At 51.2% G+C, this 15,032-nt stretch overlaps 1 long non-coding RNA gene across 1 annotated transcript in view; it reads left to right on the forward strand.

Moving 5' to 3' along the window:
* The window catches only part of Gm32611, a 144,273-nt gene extending 129,361 nt beyond the window's left edge, over nt 1-14,912 (forward strand). The window contains exon 5 of the long non-coding RNA XR_001784436.2: nt 14,804-14,912. This is a non-coding gene — a long non-coding RNA (predicted gene, 32611). The remainder of the gene's footprint in view (nt 1-14,803) is intronic.
* The last annotated feature ends 120 nt before the right edge of the window (nt 14,913-15,032 follow it).

Genomic DNA, 15,032 nt, shown 5'->3' on the forward strand with positions numbered 1-15,032 from the left:
GCAGAGGCGCATCTTGGGGCTGATTGCTGCGAGCTGCGGCTGCGAGCAACTCTGCTCAGGCTCTTTCTGGGTCTCTTCTCCTTTTTCCATTTTAAATAACTGCTTGATTGTAAAGAGGGATGATTCACGACTCGAGCTGCCTTCAGTAACTTTGTGGGGAGGCTAAGAGCGAAGACCCAGCTCCCCTCCTCTCTCTCCTGTCACAGAGACCAGACTCCCACCTGGGCCGCTTGCTCCCCGCAGAAGGGGAAAGGGAAGAACACAGACCAGGCGGGGTGGGGGAGGGGGAGGCTCTTCATTGCTAACAAATGCAGGTGGCCTTCTCTTCTTTATTGGACCCCCCCTTGACCCTGTCCTTCAACCTGAGTACCCACTTCTTAGCTGTAAACCACCCTTAGCCCCATCTGGCTCCTGTTGTTTACCCCCTGGTGAGAAAGTGCTTCCTTCTGTCTCACTGAGAGCTCTCACTAAATTTTATTTTAATTCAAACCAGTTTCCCAGAAGCTCCCATCACCAGGATCTTACTGGACTTCCCTCCATCCCCACTTCTTTTCCTCCCTCCTCCCTTCTCTTCTTTTCTTTCTTCTTCCTCCTTCTCTTTTCCCAGCAAATACTTACAGACAAATACTGTGGACCGAAGGCTTTGTGAACAAACGTCAAATAAACTAGATCTTGCCCCTGGCTGCTGAGGTTCAGAGCAGCAAAAACATACAGATCTATGTCTGAGGCGGAGACCAGTAGTACTTCATTCAAGAGCCAGGTGCAAGCTGTCGTGCTAGCCTAGAGGCTGAGGCAGGAGGATGAGCCCATGAAAGCTGCCTGGATCATCTCAAGATGTCCTAGAATGGAAAGGAAAGGAACACTGCTTACAAGCGCCCGGGGATGTAGCTCAGGGATAGAGGGCTCATCCAGCAGGTCCAACTTCAAACCAAGAGGCAGGGTAGGAACAGCCACTGTTTGGTGGTTGGTACCTGGGGGCCAGGGGGAGCACTGCAGAGCTGCCAGGAGGCAGCGGATGCAAAGGCATAGTAGAGTTGGTGGTCAGAGTGGGTCACCCAGGTCGGCAGAGCCGTGTGGAACACTTCGGTTTCCTTCTGAAAACAATAGGAAAGCACTTGACCATTTCTGAGTGTGGGAACCATTTGAGCAATTACCATTTTGAGTGATCTGACTTGGAATTTCGAAGTTTCCTTTGGCTGCTCCTCTGATTAGAGGACGGGGAGGGACGGAGTGGAAGGAAGAAAATTACCCAAATAGGCCTCTCTGTTTAGGGGCCAACCCTCCCTGCCAGCTGTCATCAGGGAGGGAACTGGGCTGGCACTCCGAGCTTCATGGCTATGCAGCAAGGTAACATTCTTCTCGTCCACAGATCACACACTGTAACGCTCAGCCCAGAAAGTCACTCTTTATATAAGCATCTACTGATTTTTTTTCCTCCTTTTTGTTCAGATTATATTGATTTCGTTGATCAGATTATATTCTTGACATGTTGGGGACCTTCTGTGTTTTCCCAAATGCCACCTAAGGGTGGCAGAGTGCGATTAAGACTTGTTTGCTGGCAGAAATAATGCAAATGCGTCAGTGTCACAAAGGGACAATCCTCAGCCTCTTTACAGTGGTTTCCGGTATTGAGGCCATTGTCATTGCTGTTCCAGCTTGGCTGGGAGAAGTGAGGGATTTGGGGATGGGAGGGAAGATGAAAATAAGAGGCAGTGGGGAATCTTTGGAGCAAAACCTCTAGAGCCTCTTCATCCCCACACTTCATGCTCTTTGTGATGTTGGGCACCCGACACTACCTCGCTAAGCCTCAGTCTCTTTATCTGTACACTGGGTACACTGTAGTAGTAACCTGCACCCTTGGATGGTGGAGGAGTCAACCACACCTAAATTATTGCCTAGAAGATCTGTGTCTCCTGTGTTTAGTATTAAGTTTGTATCTGAGGGACTTGAAAGCAACAACAGCAGCTGCTTGTTTTGTTTCCCTGAAAGGGTTAGAGTTTAAATGGGGAATGTCACTCTCATAGGCTCTGTGCTTGAACACTCGGTCCCCAGTTCCTGGTACTTTTTGGAGAGATTGCGGACTAGCTGGCTGATGCAGTTTGCCAGAGAAGCAGTCTTGGAGGATTATAGCATAGCCCTGCTTCCAGACCCCGGTCTGTTGTTGTCTTGTAACAAACAGCTGCTGCATGCTCTCACTGCATAATACGGCCATCTCTGCCCCCACCATGACAGAATGGAGCCTCTGGCCAAGCCTCCCCTCTCTTAAGTTGCTTGTGTTGAGCATGTGGTTACAACAATGGGGTGAGTGGGTTGTGAGGAGCTTGTGCCAATGTTATCCTATGAACTCCTTAGGGACTCAGGCTTCCTTTAGCTTCTTTACCTAAAATATCAACTAAAGCTCCATCCATTACACTGACTGTCCAGATTGCAGGTGGAGGAGGGGAGGCAAAGAAGGGACCAAGGATGCTGGCCTGCTGCCTTTAAGACTCCTCAGTGCTATCACAGGATGCTTACACCCCATCAGCTAGACTTCAGGCACATGGTCAGATCTAGCTGCAAGGGATGCTGGGAAATGGAGTCTTAATCTCCGGATGTGTGTTTGTCCATTTGAAGATGGAGGATTTGAACACAGTGGAAGCCAGGGTGACTCTCCGACTGTCCCCTCTCACAGGTGGTCCTACTGGAAGGAGAGGACAGGCAGGAAGCAGTAGAATCAATATCCTTCCAGACATCCCCTGCTAGACAGCCATTGCTTGTTTCCCTGTCCACTACAGCCAGTCAACTACCATGTCTCAGAAACTACATCGCCCCCTATCCTCCCAGTTTCCATGGAAATAGCCCCAGCCCAGGCTGAATAGTAACTCACTAGGATCCTTGAAGACATCTCTCCTCCCAACTTTATACTAGTCTATAACAGAGATCCAGCGGGGCTCTAACTGCTTTGTAGGATAGAGCATACCCATTTGACTGCAGCTTGAATTCAAGGCCCTCCAGGATGGCTCCCAATGTCTTGTTCATTCTGCTTACCTCCTTTTCCAGCAGCCAAGTAGACTGTCTGGGTGTGCCTTGGCCTCTCATGTTCTAGTTTTCCTGTTTGGAAAACTCCTGATCATGCTTCAAAGCCCACATCAAATTCTCCTCCTCTGAGCTGTGCTACAACTCATTCCTCAGTGGCTCACTCAGATCCCTTCCTCCTTTGTCCCCTCCTCCATTCTGTCTTGGGGGTGTGAATGGAAGGCTGACTCTTGCAGGCTATACCCTCAGAAGTTTATAAAGGGCTCTTATGAGTAGTTTGGTCACAAGGAGGCAACTAACAGGGGTCTGAGTTCAGAGGGAGGGAGATACGGGGGCACTTTTCTCCTGCTTTTGTCTGGGACAGTCTCTGAAGAAGCTTTACCTCCTTGGTTCCCTTGTGTGGTCTCAGATTCTGCCAGGCAGCCTTCCCCTAGCTCCTGGATGGTGGGCTGGAGTGAAACTATTCCCCCCTTATCAGCTTTCCCTTCCTGGGGGTGCTGGTGGCTTCCCACTGTTGCTGACTTGGGGGCAGTGTTAGCTAAGCCTCTCAATTCACCTAGGTAGCCAATCCCTGACATTTAAATGTTCACTGTGTGGAACACCCAGGGCAGTTTCTGCTTTCCTAACTGGACTCTATCAGGTTCACATGCTTGGCCCTGGAATGTAACTTCTGGATGGATTCTGGATGGGCACTGGACTCTCAGCTTGGGCTTTTCTAGCTCCCTGGTCACCTCCTACCATGGTGTGCTCTGTGCTTTACTCTCTTGGGACATGGCTGGAAACACTGACACCAGCCCAGCCACCTTGCATTCTGGGTAATGTTTATTCTACTCTGTGGCTGGGGGCTGGGCAGAAGGGGAAGGGAAACAGACCAGAGCAGGGAGGATGACACCCCTCTGTCTCCTTGTCTCTCTTATTTTAAACGCAGAGCCTTGTATCTGGGGTCAGGCAAGGATTTATGAGTGTGTTTAGGCGGTGACACGAGGGGACTGCGGCGAGAAATGTTCTCTGTCACGCTCTGACGGCCTTTGCAAGGAGGCAGCTGGAATCATGAGAGGGGAGATTTTCCTTAGCTGATGGAAGCTCGCGGACTGAGCTCTACTGCCACTTTTAAATGCTACCTAGAGATGCTCTGTGAGGCCGGGCTTGTCAAGGGGAGCACCTGAAGTGCTCCCAGCTTTGTCCACTCTGGAGGCAGATTAGGATGAGAAGTTTAAACAGAGGTAAGATGGATTTGAACTAGACACTGGGAAGGACTTCCGTCTCATCCATGAATGGAGGATCTCAAGAACATTGTCCAGGGGCTGGAGAGATGGCGCAGTGGTTAAGAGCAGTGACTGCTCTTCCGAAGGTCCTGAGTTCAAATCCCAGCAACCACATGGTGGCTCGCAACCATCTGTAATGGAAGCCAATGCCCTCTTCTGGTGTGTCTGACGACAGCTACACTGTACTCACATACATAAAATAAAATAAATCTAAAAAAAAAAATGACCAGGCAATGGTGGCACACGCCTTTAGTCCCAGCACTTGGGAGGCAGAGGCAGGTGGATTTCTAAGTTTGAGGCCAGCCTGGTCTATAGGGTGAGTTCCAGGACAGCCAGAGCTATACAGAGAAACCCTGTCTTGGAAAACCAAAAAGAAAGAAAGAAAGAAAGAAAGAAAGAAAGAGAGAGAGAGAGAGAGAGAGAGAGAGAGAGAGAGAGAGAGGAGAAAAGAAAAGAAAAGAAAAGAAAGAACATTGTCTCCACAGATCTCCTCAGCCTCAGTGCCTGTTGACTGCACCTCAGGACCTTTGCACTGCTGTTTTCTCTGCCTTCCTGCTCTTTGCCATTTTTATTGGACCCTTCTTATCCTTCACACCTCACAGTTCAGGCCTTGCCTTCTGGGAGGCCTCTCAACCACCTGGTTTTGTTTTATTATCCCATGGATCACCATCTGCCACATATTTCTTTATTCCATACTTGGTCATTATCTGTCTACACCCACTAGATTACTAGTCCATCTGCTTTAGGAATTCCTTCTAGAAAGTTCTCCCACCAGTTCCTGACACACCAACATGGACTCAGTGAGCACACCAATTGTTTTAGGAGCCCCACAGAGGATCAGTTAGGATCCAGAGTGGCCCTGGTTGTACCTAGTTAGGGAGTGTCTGGCAAGTTCTGCTGGGGTGTAGGGAAAATTCCAATGGTCCCTTAATGACATGTGTTCTTCTGGCCTGGTGTACAGCGCCAGGCTGAGTTCGTGTTCCATGGCATTCACATCACGGCCCTTCTGGATGCTGAGCTGCTGTCTTGGTTTGCCTAGGCTGCATGAGAGCTGCTGACGTGGTGTATTGAGGTTGCCTGAGATGGCCTCGGACTGGAGGCTTCAGGGCTTTGGACACCAGGAGATGCATTGATGCTGGGTCAGGCAAGACTGACCATGTTAGGGCTGCCAAAAATCTCCTAGACCATGATATCAATCATATCATATCATATCATACACATGATATAGGTAGTGAGGTGGAGACTGGCACTGGGATACCAATCCTCAGTATATACAGGGCAGGTTAGCTCACTCACTCCCTTGTACCCCACTTTCCCCATTTATAGAGTTGAGATCAGACTAGCACCTTCCTCAAGCTTCTGTTCCAATCTGGAGGATGTAAATGAGCCCTTAGCAAACTCACAGCTCTGCACCTTCAGGAAAGTTAGCATCATACATAGTAGCTGGTAAAACCAATGGCTATTATCTCATCTCTAGGTGTTATGCCCGATTCCCCTCCCTCTTCCCCCATTTAATAAACCAGAATTCCAATCTCTAGTGTGTCAGAGTGAGCCTCTCTTTTCACATAGGGTCTTAAGTAGGTGAATGTTGGGGGTCCTAATCCAATTGGACTAGTGTTATTAAAAGAAAGGATTAGGGCACTGGGCAGGGTGTGTGTGTGTGTGTGTGTGTGTGTGTGTGTGTGTGTTTGTGTTTGTGTGTGTATGTGTGCGTGCATATAAGCAGAGGAAAGGCTATATAAGCACACAGAAACGCTGGCCAATCCCTGGAAGCAAACCTACATCTTGTTCTTGGATAGCATCCTCGCAGCTGTGGGATGATGGAGTCTAGAGATTACACTGCTTGTTCTGAGGTATCAGGTTGTGGCATCCAGCACAGCCCAGGACTCTGGATTAAGAACTCAGAAGGCTGAGCTGGGCGTGCCTCTCTGAACACAGTGCTGCTTGCAAATGTGAGGACCCAGGTAACTGATGGACTCCTGGAAATACTGGAAACCAGCGTGCATATGCGTGTCTGCAGTCCCAGCACTCCTCAGGCGAAAGCGGGTGGGGCAGAGACATAACCGGCTGAAGCTGCTAGGCCAGCCAGCTTGGCTACACAGCAGTGAACAAAAAGAGATACTTGTTTCTTTTTAAAAGGAGAATTTGAGGACTAATACTTAAGATTATTCTCTCTCACATGCACACATGCACAGCATGCACAACATGCACACACATGTGCGTGCACATACACACAAACTAAAAAGAAAACACATAAAAAAGAAATAAAAATATCTCAGAGTCAGAAATCTGGTCGTCATCCTCCCCATCCTAGCCCCAGGGCAGTTCAGGTCCCTCTCTGTCCCTGCCCCCTCACTCCCAGCAGTTGTCACAGTGCCATCGGAGATCACCATTTGGGTTTGCTCACAGGGCAGAGCTGAGTAAGGAGGCTGAGATGTTTTTGGTGACAGGAAAGCAAACAAGCAAGGTGGCCCCTTGCCTGGGCACAAGCACAGCCTGTGGGTCTAGGCTCAGGCTTGGCTCTTTGAATGGCCCTGGTTTATCGCTTCAGCCACAGGAGTCAGTGAGGGGACAGAGTGGGAGAGCGCGGCTGCTTCGCCACAGCCTTCTGGCTGATGCTGCTGGACAGAGTCAAGACACCAATGTAGACAGCTTCGTTTCACAGGTGGGGAAACTGAAACGGAAGATTGTCAAGATGGTTTCGACTAACTGGATACTCAGGACTGTCAAGTGTCCCTGTCTTTCCCAGCACCAACACTGGAGCCATATATACTCCAAGGTCAGAGCCAATCCGAGAGAGGCAGGCGAGAATGCGTTCAATTGATTGGAGCAAAGCAAATGTAAGGCGGAGCCAAACAGTTGACTGATGGCAGGGCCCGAGGCCAACTCGGAGGCTGCAGGCAAGCCAGGCCCTGGCTGGAGGGCAGGGAGTGCAGAGGCTCGGGAGCAGCTGGTCAGCCCGAGGCCTTTGGCAGCCTCAGTGGCTCCGCTCAGCTGGTGAAGTGATGTTCTCTTCTGATTGAGCTAATTATGCTGATTGAATTTCCTCCCTCTCCCTTCGGAGCCTCGTCTGCCGCCTCCTCTCCTGTCTCTCCCCACCGCTCCTGGTAGAGAAAGAAAGGGAAGGTTTCCTTAATGTGACTGGTAATTGTTATGCACACAGTGTCAGATGTTAATGTTGGCTCTGATTGACAGCTAATCAGCCCATCAGCTGTACAAAAAAGAGTGAATAACTCGGTAATTTGATTTCCCCTGATTCCCCTGCGTGGGACGGCAGGGAAGTCTAAATTAGCAATCAGGGAGGCTGTGTCAGATCCTGGAGGGCGGTGAGGATGAAGAGGATCCAGGGGCTGGGGTGCAGCTGTGGCTGGGGGGGGGTCGTTTCCATTGTGGGGAGCCCTGCTGGTGGAGAGTAGCTCAGAGCTGTGCCCAGATCGTGGGGTGAAGGCCCCATTCCAGGGCATCCTTTCTTGAGGCTGGCATCTGAGAGGGAGCCCTTGGGGGCGCTGACCTCTGGAACCCCACGGTGATGGAGAAGGAGTTTCCTTAGGTGGTAAGCAGTGGCTCTCCTCACCCCAAGGTTTGGAAGGTGGTTGCCAAGGTTTCTATAGGGTGACCCAAATTCTTGCTATTCTTGGGAACAGGAGTCCCCAAGTTCAGCTTCTGGCCGTCTCCATTCAGGTAAAATAGAACACGTGGGTATGAAGTGGTCTTTAGTGGTCCTCCCTGTCAGGTGAAAGGATTAGGTCTCAGCATCTACTGGGTAGTCACGGTGGGTGGCCCAGGGACTGTGCTAAGCAAACGTTTCTATTGTGACCTGTCCCAGGTGGTCACTTCCTGCCTACACCTTCTGAACACTGCCATGAAGTCTGAACCCAAGCCAGCTCCCCTCCCCCATAAAGCACATATGTGACTATAGCCACATAAATGTACATCCGAACATTTGTCCTTTTCCAGTTGGGGAAACTGAGGCTGAGGAGTATAGGCACTTGCCTGAGATCACACTAGGAGATATAGTTCCAGCACAGACCCTCCCATTCTGCTCCTCCCACTCTGGCAGAGGAACTGCCTAGGTCCCTTGGAGTTGGCACTGACAACAGCAGCTCAGCCTGGAGGTGCCTAGAACTCCAGGTGGTGGCAGCCCTCTGTTGATCTTGGGTGGTGGCAGCAGCTCAGGGCTTCCCAAGGGGAGAGTGAGGAGGAAGAGGAGGAGGGAAGAGGAGGAGGCAGAGCCTCAGGTTTGCCACATTGGGTATTGGTGGCCCTGACTTGGGGTTCATTCTTGTTATGCCACAAGGGATTAGGACTTCTCCATTGGGTCTCAGAGGTCACCTCCCTTGCAGCTCTCTCTCACCACTCCTAAAACAGCTATGCATGCTGGCTGTGAACCCTGGCCCTGATGTGTACAGAGTCAACTCCTGCACAGCCTGGGCACATCAGGGAGGCAGGGAAGACCTGGGTTTACAAGGCTGAGACTTTGAGGAGTTGTATCCACTAGGGACAGTTGAGAGCTCATTTGATTCCAGTGGCTGGCAGATGGAGGTACTTAGGTCCATCCCACAGATGGTGAAACTGAGGTTCTGGTGGGGGGAAAAAGCATCCAAGTCTCTGTAAACCAGGCTGGCCTCGAACCCAGAAATCCGCCTGCCTCTGCCTTCCGAGTGCTGGGATTAAAGGCGTGCACCACCACACCCAAGTCAAGGAAGGAGGCTTCTGGTTCTGCTTTGAGCCTGGTTTCAGCCTTGTTCTCAGGGAGGCACAGCAGGGATTGAGGCAGGGATGGGGCAGGGAGAAGATGAGAAGTGAGCAGAGGAGGAACAAGGCTGGGGCTTCGGGTGCTAGGAAAGTGCAGAGTGGCCTTTGGGATGCAAGGCAAGACTTCGTCCCAGTGGAGAAGTGCTGGGTAGGGGAGGGCTGGTGGGGGCAGGAGGAGAATGAGAGGTGAATGCGACCAGAATGTATTATATACACATACAAAATTGTTGAAGAACAAATTAACAAAAACGGAAAGGTCCACTCCTTAGTTAGGGTCTATATTTCTGGGATGAACCACCATGACCAAAAGCAAGTTGGAGGAGAGAGGGTTTATCTGGCTTATGCTTCTACATTTGTAGTCTGTCACTGGAGGAAGTCAGGACAGAAGACAACCAGGGCAGGGACCTGATACAGAAGCTACAGAGGGGTGCTGCTTACTGGCTTGCTCAGCCTGCCTTCTTTTGTTTGTTTTTGTTTTTTCGAGACACGGTTTCTCTGTATAGCTCTGGCTGTCCTGGAACTCACTTTGTAGATCAGGCTGGCCTCGAACTCAGAAATCCACCTGCCTCTGCCTCCCGAGTGCTGGGATTAAAGGCGTGCGCCACCACTGCCCAGCTCAGCCTGCCCTGTTTATAGAGCCTAGGATCACCAGCCCTGGGGTGGTGCCATTCACAGTGGGCTGGGTCCTCTCCCATCAATCACTAATTAAGAAAATGCTCTACAAGATTGCCTCTAGCTTGATCTTATGGAGACTGGTTCTCAATTTTCTCCCTCCTCATGATTCTAGCTTGTGTCAAGCTGACATAAAATTAGCCAGGACAGTCCAAGAAACTGCCAGAGCCAGGAGGAACCTGAGAAGACATGAGAATCCAATGAGTAAGTGTGATTTTGAAGGAAAAAAAAAATGGAACAGTAGGGGAAACCAAGGAAACTGGAATAAGCCGTGGATGGATATGATTTGGTAACAGTTTGTCGATCAGTCCGGTGACTGTAACAATGTACCAATGGATTACATAACTGCGGTTACCCAGTGTGCAGAACATGGGAACACAGCCTATCTTTGCTAATTTTCCTATAAACCTGAGGCTGTTATAAGAAGCAGATGGGGATGGGGAGGCTAGAGATGTTGCTCAGTTGATAGAGTACCTAGATGCATGGAGCTCTGGGTTTGATCCCCAGAACTACTTAAACTGGGAGCTTTAGTACTCACACACCTGAAATCTCAGCACTCTAGAGGCAGAGGCAAGAGAATCAGAAGTTCAAATTCGTCCTTGGCAACGTAAAGAACTGGAGGCCATCCTGGGATACGTTGTGAGACCCTGCCTTTAGAAAGGGCAGGGACTTCGTGTGAAGACCGAATCTAAGGCCAGACTTGATATCTAAGATTCCTGAGGGGCTCTGAGCTGTGAGGCTGCCTGAGGCAGGAGGGGTACTGAGCATTCCAAGCAGCTGAGCCAGCCAACAGTAGACTTGGCTTCCTGATGGCTGCGGCATCTGAGGAAATGCTTCAGAGAAAGGGCCAAACAGGATGCTGAGTTCCCTTAGGGCATCTCTGGACAGATCCTTGCTCCCCTGGACCTCACTGTGAGAGCATGCATATCTCTCTGTCTCTGTCTCTGTGTTTCTGTCTCTCTCTGTGGTGTGACATCACAACAGTTCTTGCATGACAGTGGTGACCGCTGCTACCACGGACTGAGCTCCACCTTTGGACCTGGCTCTGATTTAAGGGCTTCACTTTGACAACCTTGTACAGTCCTCTTGATTGGCCACCCAAAGGGGGCACCCTGATTCTTCCAGAGGCCACTCAGCTGAGGAGCAGTCGGGCTGACCTGGACCTAGGCTGTTTTCAGTAGCCACATGAATATATCTTTCTGAATGGTATTGAGGCCATGGAGGCAACCAGAGACCTGCTGAAGTGGCCAGCAGTGGAGGTCTCACAGACCACACTCCCCTCCCCCATATTGTGTTCCCCCAAGAAACCAGAAGAGGAGCTGGTTAGGATCCCAAGTCCCAGTCAAAGCCAGTGCAACTCTCAGGATGTCATAACCACTGAGGCCCAGAGCTGCCATCTTGAGTGGTACTGCCATTCCCCAAGTGGCATAGGTGCCAGTTCTGAGCCATAAGACTATTCCGTCCTGCCTGTACCTTCAGCCCTTAGTGGTAATACCGGGAGATGCAGACCCCGAAGGACCTTCACTCTGCCATCTCTGGGTAACATTTCCCTAGTCTGGCTGTGTTGGCCCATGAGTAGTTTCTAAAATGTCTTGTCATACCAGAAGGGATAGCTCAGCTGAAGGTCTCAACCAAGAAATGGCCCCTCCTATGTCTTTCCCTCTCTGCCAGCTTCTGCCTCCATGGGCCACTAAAGGAGTTGGCTGGGGACTGTGCCTCTGCCTGTGTTTCCTTGGAGATGCCTGCTCCATTGGGAAACTGAATATGGTGTTTCAGGCCTATGGGATCCCTCTCTCTACAAAGCATAGTTCTCCAGTGGCCCCATCACCATACTCTCAGGCTTCTTTTTCATCAGGGCGGCATCTAAGGAGACCCTGCTGACCCACTGACACTGTCTGGCTGTTCCTGCAGCCTCACCAGAAGCTGGTCCCACACATCCACTGACACTGGAGAGGGTGGGTGACTGCCACTCCACTGAAACCTGGTGAGAAACAGATCTGTCAGTACTAGGTGTGGGGCGGGGTGGAGGCAGGAGAAACCAGGAGTTCAAGGCTTGCTTTGGCTACTTGAGTTGGAGGTCAGCCTGAAGTATGTGAGATCTGCTCTCAAAACCAAACCAAACCAAACCAAACCAAACCAAACCAAACCAAAAAGCATGGCTGTACTTTGGAGGCCTGAGCTCAGATTAGGAACATCTGTTGCCCTGTGGTCTCATAGCCCTGTCCCTTCTCTGTCTTTGATTGGCCGAAATCTCCACCAAAGGGTCAAGTTCAACCTAAGGGCACATGCACACTTGTGCCACCGACAAGCCTGGATCCTAGTGCTAGCAATGCAGGGATCGAGGTGTTTAGGATAAACTGAGGATGGTGTCAGGTCCATAGGAGTGGACCTGGGTGAAGGCTGAACCAGAGGTCAAAGGTACAGAGAGTATAGGGGCTGTCCAGCCTACAATGGGCCCTGAGGCTTGGCGGTGTGGCTAGAGAGCTCTCAAGAGGGCCACAGTTGGGGGTGGCAGAAGGAGAGGACGGTATCGGTAACTTCTGTCCTCATTCTTCTCCTGCCTTGTGGAACACAATGCCTTGTGGGCCGACTGAGGTTACACAAGTAAAGGTGACCAGTCAGAAGCAACCCCACCTTCACTCCCTCCACTCCCTCCCCGCTCCCCAAGTCCTGGCTCAGCCACATATAATCTTCCCTTCCAGGTTAGCAAGGCCTCTGCCCTGCAAGGCAGGAGCCTCCCAGAGCAGGAAGTCAAAGCCAAATGGCATAGGGGGAGTAGTCAGGAGGACTGACCCTGGTTGCCTGCGGAAAGATGTCTGGATCTAACCATGCTCTCAGGAAGAGAGCCGGCCCCCAGGCTCTGGCCCTACTTGTCCTTCCCATGTAGTCTGAACTTTACAGGAAGGTCTTTCTTGGTGGCTATGCTCCCTCTACAGCCTCCATCTTAAGAAACACCCTGGGCTTCTTATGAGCCTGCTTGTCCATTTAGGAGTCTATATTCCCCCCTTGAACCTAGACACCCGCTCCCTGAGGTGCTAGATCTGACACTGTAGGTGCTCAATTTTCATGTTCCACATAGGGAACCCAGACTTTTCCACTCTGGTGGCCTTGACCTCCCCATGTTTCCCACCCACAGGTCTCATTAAGATGTGCCTTTGAGCTTTCGGGGCGGGGGTGGGGGTGGGGTGGGGAGTGTTTGAGACTGTTTTCAGCCGGTTTCCAGGCTATCGAAGCTACTGATGGTGGAGCTCCCTCTGAGTTGCATGTTCCTGAGGTTGAGCTGCCATTTTTCAACTGCTGTAGACCACAGGCCTTGACTCCTCCTCTTAGAACAACAGGAATAGCCACCTCTTTATCACAAAAGTCCCGTCTTCATGGACAGTGCCATGTATTGGGAGTCAGCCAAGAATGCAAATGGAGCTGGAAAGGAGTTGGGAAGAGGTGGGCACCCACTGGGCTGTACCCGATGCTCAAGATCCTATCTTGACTGTGTGTCCCCTAGCAGGTCATGAGCCTCAGTCATTCTACCTCCTGGGTAGCAATAAATTATCTACACAGTGCTTTTGCTATCAGACGAGGAGGTTTCAAGAATTCACTCTGCAGAGGCAATGTTTAGTATTGGTTAGGAACCAGTGTGCACAGATACAAAGTCGTGTGCATGTGCAAAGACCCTGTGGCAAAAAGGTTGGTTTTCTGGGGTGGTAGGAGGGATTGGGATAGGCCACAGTGGTTGGAGAAGTGAGTGGAAGATGAGGTCAGAGAAACGGTGGGGGTGGGGGCTGCCAGGTGGAAGTCACTGTCACTGTTGAAATGCTAAACTAAGGCCAGTGGGCATTGCTGTGGGTGGGGGTAGAGATGCACTCTAACCCGCCTCTTCAGGACCCAGCGTGCAGTGGTACAGGACTGGCTTGTGAGGAGGCAGGAGGAAGAGCTGGAGCGCCAGCATCAGGTTGGCCTTGAGCCAGGCTCATAAACCCAGCCTGGAACTCCAGCCAATAAGAAGAGCAGGAGAAGTGCCTCCCCACTGTTCCAGAAGCTTCTTAATCCACCAGGGCCTCAAGGAAAAAGCAGAGATGCCCAGAGGGGAGCTTTTGAGGGATGCTATTTTGCATCTTAATTGCATGCTAAGCAGGCCCGTGGGCAGGGCCAGCTGCAGAACATTAGTCGCCACCAAACCACGGTGACTCAGGCCACAGGCCTTAAAATATTCATTTTTCTCTGCCTGTGGAATTCAGAGCCTGTGAGGCAGGATACGGCACTAGGAAGTGCAAATAGGGGCCTGTTGGAAGTGGCCAGGTGGAAGGTGGCAATGAAAGGCAGTGGTCCCGAGACCTCGCTCTGTTCTCTGGCTCCATTCCATCACAGCCCCAGATGGATGATCCCACATCCTCCTACAAATCTTTGCCACTTGGGCTTAGAGCCTGCTGCCTGGGGCTCCTGCCCCTTCTGGGTCCACTTGAGGACAGAATAGAAGCGATTCCTGAATGGGGGGTGGGGGTGGGGATGCAGTGAGAGAGTGATCTGGAAGGCAGTGGGGTTCTGTCAAATCTACTCCTTTCAGGCAGCTTTTGGATGCTCTCTGTCTTTCATAGAAAGAATCTGACCATGTACCTGCTGCTCAGGGCACAGGGCATCATGATGCTTACTGGAAGTGCATCTTATCCAATACCAACTTCTGGATGCTCCAGGCAGATGTAGCAGTTATCAGCGCCCTCTATGGGACACATGGCCCAGGGGAAGTTGGCTGAGGACCCCCAGGGTTCCAGAATACACAAAGGCCTGGGGCTGAGGAGGAGAGCTGGTAAAGTGTGTGTGTGGGGGGGTATGCACTCTCCTCCTCCCAACAGATGGCTTCTGGGTTGCAGTGAAGGACTTCACTGATGGGTGACTCAGGTCAAATGACTTTATCACAAGGTGAAAGGCAGTGGGTGCTGTTTCCAGCTGGGCTGCTTGCACTGGCTCTGCTGAGCAGCCCAGCTGGCTGGGGTGGGAAGACCTAAGCAGTTGGACAAATGATTAAATTTAGTGAGTGTCCGTCCTGCTTGAGGGATCCATGGCTCTAAACCTAAAGCTGGGCTGTCATTGTTTATCCGTAGCTCCCCTCTCAGCCACCTCTACTCACCCTACTGCTTTGTCTGAGCCAAGGATCCCGCAGCTGAAGATCACAGGGCAGATCTTGGGAAGAATTTCCTGAAGGAATGTCTGAGGCAGGTTGGACGAAGAGAGAGAGAGAGAGAGAGAGAGAGAGAGAGAGAGAGGGGGGGGGAGGGGGAGGGGGAGGGGGAGGGGGAGGGAGAGGGGGAGGGGGAGGGGGAGGGGGAGGGA

The sequence above is a fragment of the Mus musculus genome, chromosome 4 (genome assembly GCF_000001635.26).
Source record: "Mus musculus strain C57BL/6J chromosome 4, GRCm38.p6 C57BL/6J".
NCBI lineage: Eukaryota > Metazoa > Chordata > Mammalia > Rodentia > Muridae > Mus > Mus musculus.